The sequence below is a fragment of the Phascolarctos cinereus genome, unplaced genomic scaffold (assembly GCF_003287225.1).
Source record: "Phascolarctos cinereus isolate Bilbo 61053 unplaced genomic scaffold, phaCin_HiC Scaffold_1;HRSCAF=81, whole genome shotgun sequence".
Classification (NCBI taxonomy): domain Eukaryota; kingdom Metazoa; phylum Chordata; class Mammalia; order Diprotodontia; family Phascolarctidae; genus Phascolarctos; species Phascolarctos cinereus.
Window position 1 is genome coordinate 259,990,427 of NW_027555514.1, and position 10,798 is coordinate 260,001,224.

The window sequence follows — 10,798 nt, forward strand, 5'->3', positions numbered from 1 at the left end:
AGTAAACTGGGAGAACAAGGAATAGTTTACCTATCAGATCTATGGAGAACAGAAGAATTCATGACCAAACAGGAGATAGAGAACATTATGAAAAGCAAAATGGATAATTTTGATTACATTAAATTGAAAAGTTTTTGCACAAACAAAGCCAATGCAACTAAGATTAGAAGGAAGGTAGAAAATTGGGAAAGAATTTTTACAACCAGTCTTCCTGATACAGGTCTCATTTCTAAACTATATAGAGAATTAAGACAAATTTATAAGAACAAAGCCATTCCCCAAATTATAAATGGTCAAAAGATATGAACAGACAATTCTCAGATGAAGAAATTAAAGCCATCTATAGTCATATGAAAAAATGCTCTAAATCGTTATTGATTAGAGAAATGCAAATCAAAACAACTCTGAGGTACCACATCACACCTATCAGATTGGCCAACATGACAAAACAGGAAAATGATAAATGTTGGAGAAGATGTGGGAAAATTGGAACACTAATACATTGTTGGTGGAGTTGTGAAATGATCCAACCATTTTGGAGAACAATTTGGAACTATGCCCAAAGGGCTACAAAAATTTGCATACCCTTTGACCCAGCAATAGCACTTCTAGGGCTATATCCCAAAGAGATCAAACAAATGGGAAAAGGACCCACATGTACAAAAATATTCATAGCAGCTCTTTTTGTGGTGGCAAAGAATTGGAAATTGAGAGGATGCCCATCAATTGGGGAATGGCTGAGCAAGTTGTGGTATATGAATGTAATGGAATACTATTGTGCTATAAGAAATGATGAACAGGCTGACTTCAGAAAAACCTGGAAAGACTTATATTCTGATGCTGAGTGAAGTGAGCAGAACCAAGAGGACTTTGTACACAATAACAGCCACGTTATACAATGACTAATATTGTTAAACTGAACCCTTCTCAGCATTACAAGGATCTAAGACATCTCCAGAGGCCTCAGGATGGAAAATGCTGTCCACATCCAAAGAAAGAACTATGGAAGTCGAATCGCTATCACTTATTTTTACCTTCTGTTGAGTTTTGTTTCATCTTTCTGATGGTTCCTCCTATTGGTTTTAATTTTTACTTACAACTTCACTAATGTGAAAATATGTTTAATAGGAATGTAAATGTAAAACCTATATCAGATTGTGCACCATCTTGGGGAGGGTGGGGGGGAGGAAGGAGGAGAAAAATTTTCAACTCAAACGCATATGGAAGTGATTATTAATAAATCAATAAATTAATAAAATTGGGGGGGGGAAGAGCCTAGAAAAAAATAGCCTAACCCAAATGGCAAACGAGGTCCAAAAGGCCAATGAGGAGAAGAATGCCTTAAAAAGTAGAATTGGCCAAATGGAAAAGGAAGTCCACTGAGGAAAATACTTCCTTAAAAATTAGAATGGAGGGAATGGAAGCTAGTGACTTTATGAAAAATGGAGACATTGTAAAACAAAACCAAAATAATTAAAAAATAGAAAACAATGTGAAATATCTCATTGGACTATCTGAAAGCCATGATCAAAAAAAAGAGCCTAGACATCATCTTTCAAGAAATTATCAAAGAAAACTGCCCCGATATTCTAGAAACAGAGGGCAAAATAGAAATTGAAAGAATCTGCCAATCATCTTCTGAAAGCGCTCCCCAAAGGAAAACTCCTAATTATATTATATTATACTATATATATATATATATATAATAGCCAAATTCTAGAGTTCCCAGGTCAAGGAGAGAATGTTGCAAGCAGCCAGAAAGAAACGACTCAAGTATTATGGAAACACAATCAGGACAAGACAAGATTTAGCAGCTTCTACATTAAGGTATTGCAGGGTTTGGAATATAGTATTCTGAAGGTCAAAGAAGTTAGGATTGCAACCAAGAACCACCTACCCAGCAAAACTAAGTATAATCCTTCAGGGGAAAAAGTGAATATTCAGTGAAATAGAGGACTTTCAAGCATTCTTGATGAAAAGACCAGAGCTAAATAGAAAATTTGACTTTCAAATACAAGACTCAGGAGAAACATGAAGAGGAAAACAGGAAAGAGAAATCATAAGAGATGTATTAAGGTTGAACTGTTTGCATTCCTTCATGGAAATATAATACTTGTAACTCGTAACTCATGAGACCTTTGTCAGTATTAGGGTACTTGGAGGGAAAAAATTATATATATATATATATATATATATATTATATATATATATATATATATATATACACATACATACATATATGGAGAGAGAGAGAGAGAGAGAGAGAGAGAGAGAGAGAGAGAGAGAGAGAGAGAGAGAGAGAGAGAGAGAGGGCACAGGGTAAGTTGAAGATGTAGAGGTGATATATGGAGGATAAAATTAAGGGGTAAAAGAGGATTATACTGGGAGAAGGAGAAAAGGAGAGGTAGATTATCTCACATAAAACAGACAAGAAAAGGCTTTTACAGCAGAGTGGAAATGGGAGAAGGTGAGAGGGAATGAGTGAATCTTATTCTCATTGGATTTTGCTTAAGGAGGGAATGCCATACACATTCAATTGGGTATGGAAATCTATCTTACTTTACAGGAAAATAGGGAGGGAAGTGGATAAGAGAGCAGAGGGATGATAGAGGGGAGGGCAGATTGGGGGAGGGGGTAATCAAAAGCAAATACTTCTAAGGAGGGCCAAGGTGGAAAGAGAGAATAGAATAAATAGGGGATGGGATAGGATTAAGGGAAATATAGTTAGTTTTTCACAACATGACTATTACGGCAGTGTTTTGCATGACTACACATGTATAACTTGTATTAAGTTGCTTGCCTTCTCAATGAGGGTGGACAGGGAGGGGTGGAGGGAAAAAGTTTGGAACCCAAAGTTTTAAAAACAAATGTTAAAAATTGTTTTCACATGCAACTGGGAAATAAGATATACAGGCAGGGGGGTATAGAAATCTATCCTGCCCTACAGGAAGATAAAAGAGGAAGGGGATAAGAGAAGGGGAGGAGATAAAAGGGAGGTCAGATTAGGAGAAGGGTTATTCAGAGTGCATGCCATCTTGGTGGGGGGGAGGATGAGATGGGGAGAAAATTTGGAACTCAAAATCTTTTGGAAGTGAATGTTGAAAACTAAAAATAAATAAATTAATTTTGAAAAAAGAAAAACAAAACAAAAAGAAAGATGTGAAGTGAGGGAAGTCTCAAGTCTCCTGAGACAGGCTATTATTCATTTGGTCAGTTCTGATTGTTAAAAGGGTATTTTTAAAAAAAATTTCTTTGTTTAAGCCTAAACCTGCCTCTCTGAATCTACTACCCAGTGCTTGTCATTGTACCCACTGGAGCTAAAAAGAACAATGTCCCACCCTTTCCATGTGGCAGTCCTATTAATATTTTAAAAAAGTAGTTATCATGGAAATTCAAGTTTCTTCATCTGAAAAAATGAAAATGTTAAACTTAAAGTCCTCTAAATTCTCTCAAAATTCTTAATTTATGGTCTTATTTCTCTCCTAAGTTTTTTTTTAAGGCAAACATTCATTTTGTTCCCTGTAGATAAAGCTAAGGTAGCTTAGAACTATAAGGGAGGGAAAATGAGTTGGGATTTTTTTTTCCCTACCTGAGTGTAGGCTTCATTCATTCATTCATTCATTCATTTATCTATTTATTTATCTGTTTATCTATTTATTTATTTATTTGTTTGTTTAATTTGTTCATGCATTCATTCATCCATTTATTTGTTTGTTTATTTAGATGCATCCATACATATATAGACAGGTAAATAGTTTGATAGACACATAATACATACATAAATATAGATAGATAGATAGGTAGATAGATAGATAGATAGATAGATAGATAGATAGATAGATAGATAGATAGAATTTTTTTGGTGTGTTATGCCAGAGATACAAACAAGTAAGGTAGTCATTGCGCTTATTCTAATGAGGGATGAAAACCCATAAAACACAGATGGAAAGGGGGAAAAGGGAACTACCGGTATGTACAAGATAAATACAGTGCATGAGGGTATGCTACCCTTATCAGCACAAGCATCTTGAAGGAGCTGGCATTTTGGCTAACTCTTGGAAGGAAAGGATCGTAGATTTAGAGCTAAAAGCAACATCAGATGCCTCTGAGTATAGCACCTTAATCTCAGAGATGAGGAAACTGAGGCATATAAAGGGTAAATAATTTATCCAGGATCCTACAACTCTAGGTGTCTGAGGTGAGATTCGAACCTAGGTCTTCCTGACTCCCAGCCCAGTAGCCTCTGTGCAAGATGCAAAAGTAAAGAGAGAGCTCTTTCCAAGCATGGAATCCTTATGTAACTTTATAGTCCTGGTTTCTTTGACGTTGCAGGTTATCACTTAAGAAAATGTATTCTCAAATTTAAAGTCATGGTTGCTGGATTTACATGTTCTTATGGAGCTAGAAAACTTTCTCTGAAAGTTGTGTGCTTTTTGGTCTCTGTGAAATAACCATCTCTTCTGAGGAGAACAAAAAGCCATGTCCATCTTTACTGAGACTCCTTCCAGGGCAGCATTTAAGTTACCAGGTATCACAAATCACATACTTGTCAGCTCAGTAGGGCTGAGGTGCTGAGCCCTGGTTCGCTTTCAGGGGCAATGCCACTGAACACCTAGGATTTGTAGAATTGGTAAAAAGAGGCCAAAGAAAGGACCTATGACATTAGTTGGGAGAAGTCCTAAGACAGACTTATCCCCATTCCAATTTGGCCCAGAAGGGCCAGCTGAAGCAATTTGGAAAAAAAAAAACTTTCCATGAACAAATTATTTCCATTGTTTACATATACAAATTAGTTTGTGAGAAGATGGGGGGTATATTGGCAAGGACGTGGGATTTGGGGTTGAGGTTGATTTTTTTTTTCTGATGTTGTTGCTAACTAGCCCTGGGACATTGAGCAAGGCATTGTGGGCCAGGAGAAAGCCACATCATTTGGAGTTCAGTAGGTAGTGTTGTATAGGGGCAAAGGACTTTGTCTCCGGAGTCCAAAGACCTGTTTTCAGCTCCCACTTCTGATTCTGCCTACCTGGGTGGCCACAGGCAAGCCTCTTAACCTTGTAGACCTTAACTTGCTTCATCTGTAAATTGGGATTGGATTAAGTTGCACTTTGAGCTCCAGAGTTATGATACTATGAGTAAGCCTGAGTACTATTTGCAGCTGGTTACTCAACTCTCTGAGACACTGCTTATCCATTTGGGAGACTGAAGGCCAAATTAAACTTATAAAGCTGTCATACTTTACTGCTGTTGGACATGCATAAGAAGAACAGGACTGTGGACCCAGGTGGGTGGAGAACACTGGACTTGCCTCCTTTGCTTATCTTTTGTCCTGGTTTAAATTCTTTTGCAGCAAAGCAGAAAGGATCTTGTGGACATGAAAGAGGAGATTGCCAGACCAGGCATGGAATTAAAAAGGCAAAAAATCTAATCTTGGCCTGGAGACACTCTCCTTGGGTTGTATTACCTGGGCAGTATGACTAAATGTCTGGCCAGCTTTCATCAGTGCAGGTCTTAGCCACTGTATTCCAGCAGACCAAAGTGGATAGAGATGCCGTACTTAGCAAGGAACTACAACTGAGCCCAACAGAGCTGCATAATCAGTGAGAGTCTTAAAGACATGGCCCCTATGCTGAGCAGGTCCGTAGAGGTAGAGCAATGGGGAGCAGGCCCTGCAAAAAGCCATGTCTAACAAGGAAGAGGTCCAGTACAGGCATCACACCAATGAAGAGCAAACCTTTCTCATAAGAGCATGAATTGGATTTAAGTGAGTGCGTGCAAAGTCGTCAGCCTCACTTTCTCTTCCAGAGTCATGGAAATCCAGTGGCAAGACAAAAGTCAGGATGACTGGCAATAGCCTGGAATGCAGTGGATGCCCTTGGTATTTTCCCTGCCTCACCAAGCTCTAAGTAATCCACAGGGCCTGCTTCAGCTATCTGCATGGCCATTGGAACAAATTGCTCTCATGTGCCCATTCTGCAGGGGAAAGTCTTCACATGCTTCACACTCACTGATAGGTGTGGCCAGGAAACATGCTTCTTGGAGCCACCTGTGATGGTTGAGTGCCAGGTGGACACCAAAGGTAGATGAGCGGGCCTGAAAAGGGCCCGGCAGCCCTCACACCAGAGCAGATAGTCCTCCCTGGACACCTTGTACATTCCATGTGGTAGAGGGTAGAGTTAGAACCAGCACCCAGGTCTGAGATCTTCTCACTACCCCACACGGCCTTGCTTAAGGATATGTTACTTAAGCTCCATCTAGTTTTCTTCCTTCCCAAAACTGAGTCAAGAGCTGTTACTTCATAATGAGTTGTGATTACCAAATGCATTAATTATCAAGGTAAAAAAGTTTTGTAAGGTATTCCTAATGAATTATAGAAAGGCAGTGGATCATTCCTAAATGTTGATAGCTAGATGGTAGCAATTTTTAAAATTCACATAATTTCAAATTGATGTTCTTTTTTATAATAGACCTCCCAACAGAATTCATGATTGCAACAAATCATTGCAGTTAAACAAAACAAATCACCACATTGCCTGTATCTGACAATGTATACCTGATTCTGTACCTGCAGTATATCTCCCATCAAAAAAGAAAGAATTGTCTTACCATTAGTCTCATGGAAACAGAATTTAGCCAGTAGTTTTCCAAAAGAGTCTTTCTTTTTCATCTGAATCCAACTATTTGATTTTTATCAAAGCAATATTATTCGTGGGCAGCACTCATGGGGTCTTGAAAAGAAAGAGATAATGGGCCCAGAGAGATGGGGAAGATGATATCAGAAGCCTCCCAAATATCCATTCTATAGTCTTTTTGCACCGTGCCCCCTTACTCTGACCTAGAAAGGAGAAAGAAAATGTGTGTTCTTTGGGGTTGTAGTTGGGGGGAGAAAGATCATTCCTCCTGGGCCAAGAACTCTGCCCACCCCAGGAGGGAGAGCCTGGCTCACCCTTTTGGAATGTGCCTATTAAATACTTTATGTCCTAAGGTGATGGATTAGTTTACTTAACCAACAAAGGGAGCATTTTATCCCCACTGTAAAAGCATGGTTTGTAACATGGTAAACTGCTGCCTGATACATCATCCTTGGGGAAAGAATTGGGTACAGTTTGGAAGAAAGTAGAAAAAAGAAAGATTTGTCCAGGTACTCAGGGCCCTGCTATTGAACCCTTGGGATCAGCAGAAATTCACAAATAACAGTGAAAGCTATCTTGAGCTGAAGTCAGGTGGACAAGATGAAATACAACCCTTCTTGTTTCTCACATGTGGGGTAGGATTTGGAACTAGAAACAAAGACAAAATCTGTATGGGTCCTAATGGAATTTCAGAACAATTAAAAAAATATATATCTATTTCAAGAGTTTGAGTTGAAATTAATTTAGATTTCTTTCCCCTGGCATTCATTAGATTTTAGAACTATCTTAAAAGAATTATTTTCTCATTTGCCAAGCAAAGAAATGGAGCAGTGTAAGGGAACATTCAATCTAATAACAGATATCATATTTTAAGGGGGAAAGCTAAACTCTTCCAATTACTAGAAATTCTCAAATTTGGAGAAACTGGCAATTCTGAGGATCCAGAGCTCCCAATTCTTGCCCCTAGGCCCAGTTTTATCTCGAAAAGCTGGAGTTATATATAGATAGTACTACATTCACTACCTAGAGTATATGAGGTTGAGCTGTGTCAATATTATGCATGGTAACTAAACTTTCAGTCCCTGTTCACTGTGAAGGGTTTATTCACTGAATGGTGCCACAGATTGTGATGCTAGCAATCCATGGCTAAGGGGCTTTAGTGAAAATAAATAAACATATAAAATCAACTGACTTGAGAATAGTGCATTTACACATTTCTTCGTCTATGAAATGAGAAGATTAAGCTATATGGTCTATAAGATTCTTTCCATCTCTAAATCTTTGATCATATAAGCCAGCCCTCACAAGAACCCTATGAGGTAGATACTACATAGATTTGTGATCCTGATTGAACAAGTGAAGAAACAGGCCCAGAATAGTAGAATGATTGAGAGGTTATGCCCCTGGTCACACAGCTAATAAATACCAGAAGCTGATTTAAAGCCGTTAGAGACCTTTCTAATTTACTGTCCAATGCCCTCATTTTACAGATGAAGAATCGAGACTGAAAGAATTCAAATGTCTTGCTTAATGTCATGCAAGCCATTATCAGCAGAGACAGGATTGAAAGACAGGTTTAAACATTTCAACACACTGCCATTATCAGCAGAGACAGGATTGAAAGACAGGTTTAAACATTTCAACACACTATCTCCCCAGATGTCTCTTGATTACCAATTCATTCCTCTTTCCACTACACCATTCAATTTATTGTACATTCTTATTTTAATACCCTTTCCCGCTCTTTTAAACTGTAAATTTGAACATTTCTTGACGTTTGTAGGAATATGGTCAATTACTTATATTATGATGATGGAGAAGAAGTCAGGGACACTTTCCATCTCGAACTTAAATCTGTCTGTATTCTTTAAACCAATAAAAATCTGAATATTAAAACCGAGATAGAAGGAACTCAATCAAGTTTTGTGCTTCTAACGCAGAGGCTCCATTCCCAGAAATTTTAAGAGGAAGTGCCAGCAAGTAGAACCTGGGAGCCCAAGGAGAGTTCCTTTGCCAGTAAGGTGACCAAAAAAAAAAAAAAAAAGAACTATTGCAAAACATAGATAAGTGTTTCTATGAGTAACCAAAGTGGAGGGAAGCCAGATTCCACTCAAGACAAAAACAAAGATCCAATAATAATGAGCTAACTTATTAACTCATTCATCTTTCTAAGGAATAGAACTGCTTAAAAGAATAGGGACTGACCAGCTGTAATTAACACACAGTGTACAGTGTAATTGATTTTTCTCACTATCAGTCATGCATTCCAAATTTTAAGACCAGAGTGAAGCTGACTGGTAATATCCCAGTGTTGCAAGACGGAGACCTCAGAATAAATCAAGAAGTCAACTCTATGCAGGCATGTCTGTTGACATGCCCATTCTTTGAATTTTAACACTAGAACTGAACTTACACGATGATAACCTTAAATTCGGAATCGCATACACCCAATGGACAATCAAATTGTTTGCACCTTTTGATCCAGCAATACTGCTATTAGGTCTGTATCTCAAAGAGACACAGAAAAGAGAAAATGACTTAATATGTAAAGCAACCTTGGCAATATAAATATATATTTATAGCAGCTCTTTTTGTGTTGGCAAAGAAGTGGAAATTGAGAGGATGCCAATCCACTGAGGAATGGCTGAACAAGTTCTATGATTTTAGTGGAATATTAATATGCTATAAAAAGATGATTAGGATGCTTTCAGAAAAACCTGAAAAGACTTATATGAACTGGTGCAAAGTGAAGAGAGAAGAACTGGAACATTATACACAGTAATTTCAATATTATAATGAGAATTAACTACGAAAAACTTGGCTATTCTGAATGGGACAATTATCCAAGACAATTCCAAAGGATCCATGATTTTTTTAAAAGAGTATCTAGGTGCTACAGTAGGCCTGGAGTTAGGAGGACTCATTTTGGTGAGTTCAAATCCAGCCTTAGATACTTACTAGCTGTGTGACCCTGGGCAAGTCACTTAACCTCTGTTTGCAAACCACTCCAGTATCTTTGCCAAGAAAACCCCATAGATAGTATCGGCATGCTATGGTCCATGAGGTCATGAAGAGTTGGACACAACTGAACAGTAAAAACAAGGTCTAAGGAAGGCAGTGTGATGCAGCGGAGAGTGAGCTGGATTTGGATTTAGAGAACCTGGCTTCAAAACCCAACTGTTCAACTCGCTGTCACATTAGATTGTAAGTTCCTTGAGGGCAGGGACTGTTTGTTTGTTTTTAACTCCTTTATATCCCTAGTGCTGTTAGATATATATTATATTTCTTCATTTTACACTGCCAGGTCTTCTAGATGTTATATACGATAGCTTCAAATCATATCTCAGAGGCATAAGGAGCCCCAGTTACAGAAGGAAACTGATACAAGCCAACCTAGGGCAGAACAGATATCTCTTCTACAGTATTCCTAACAAGTGGCCATCCAAGCTTTGCTTGAAGACCTCCAGTGAGAGGGTATCTTCGGTTTCCTAAGGTAATAGGCAATGGACTTGGGAGTCAGGAAGATCTGCGTTCAAATCTCACCTAAAATATTTCTGCGTTTCAGTATCCTCACCAGTAAGGGAGGGAATTGGACTCAGTGGTCTTTAAGGTCCCTTCCATTTCTAAATCTCTGGTCCTATGAGCCACATAAACATAGCTTGAATTTGTTAGGAAGGTTTTCCTTAGATAGCAGCCCAAATCTGCCTGTCTACAGCTTCTACTCATTATGTCTAATTCTGTTCTCTGGGGCCAAGAAAAACAAAACTAATCCCCCTTCTTTATGACAACTTTTTAAAGACTTATCTCAGGGTCCTGCAATGCGTCAGATTTTTAAACATACGAACAATTCTAGATGAATGCTTCATTGAAAGCTAAAATAATTGAAATTCTAGAAGGCTTGTTTAACATTCACTTCCAATTTGAGGTTCAATATGTTCGCTTCCATCCTTTCCAGCCTAGCATGGTTCTCAGGCCAACATTGTTGGAACAAAGTTGCTGAAGTGAGCAGATTTTTGGTTTTATCCGCTGCCCTCCCCCACCATGAGGTTTTAGTAAGTATGTAGAACATTTACAAGTCCAGCCATAGACGCAACAACAACCTTGGTAATGACTAAATTACATATCATCCCCTGACCACAGCTATGGCCACTTGGAAAATGTTTGACTAA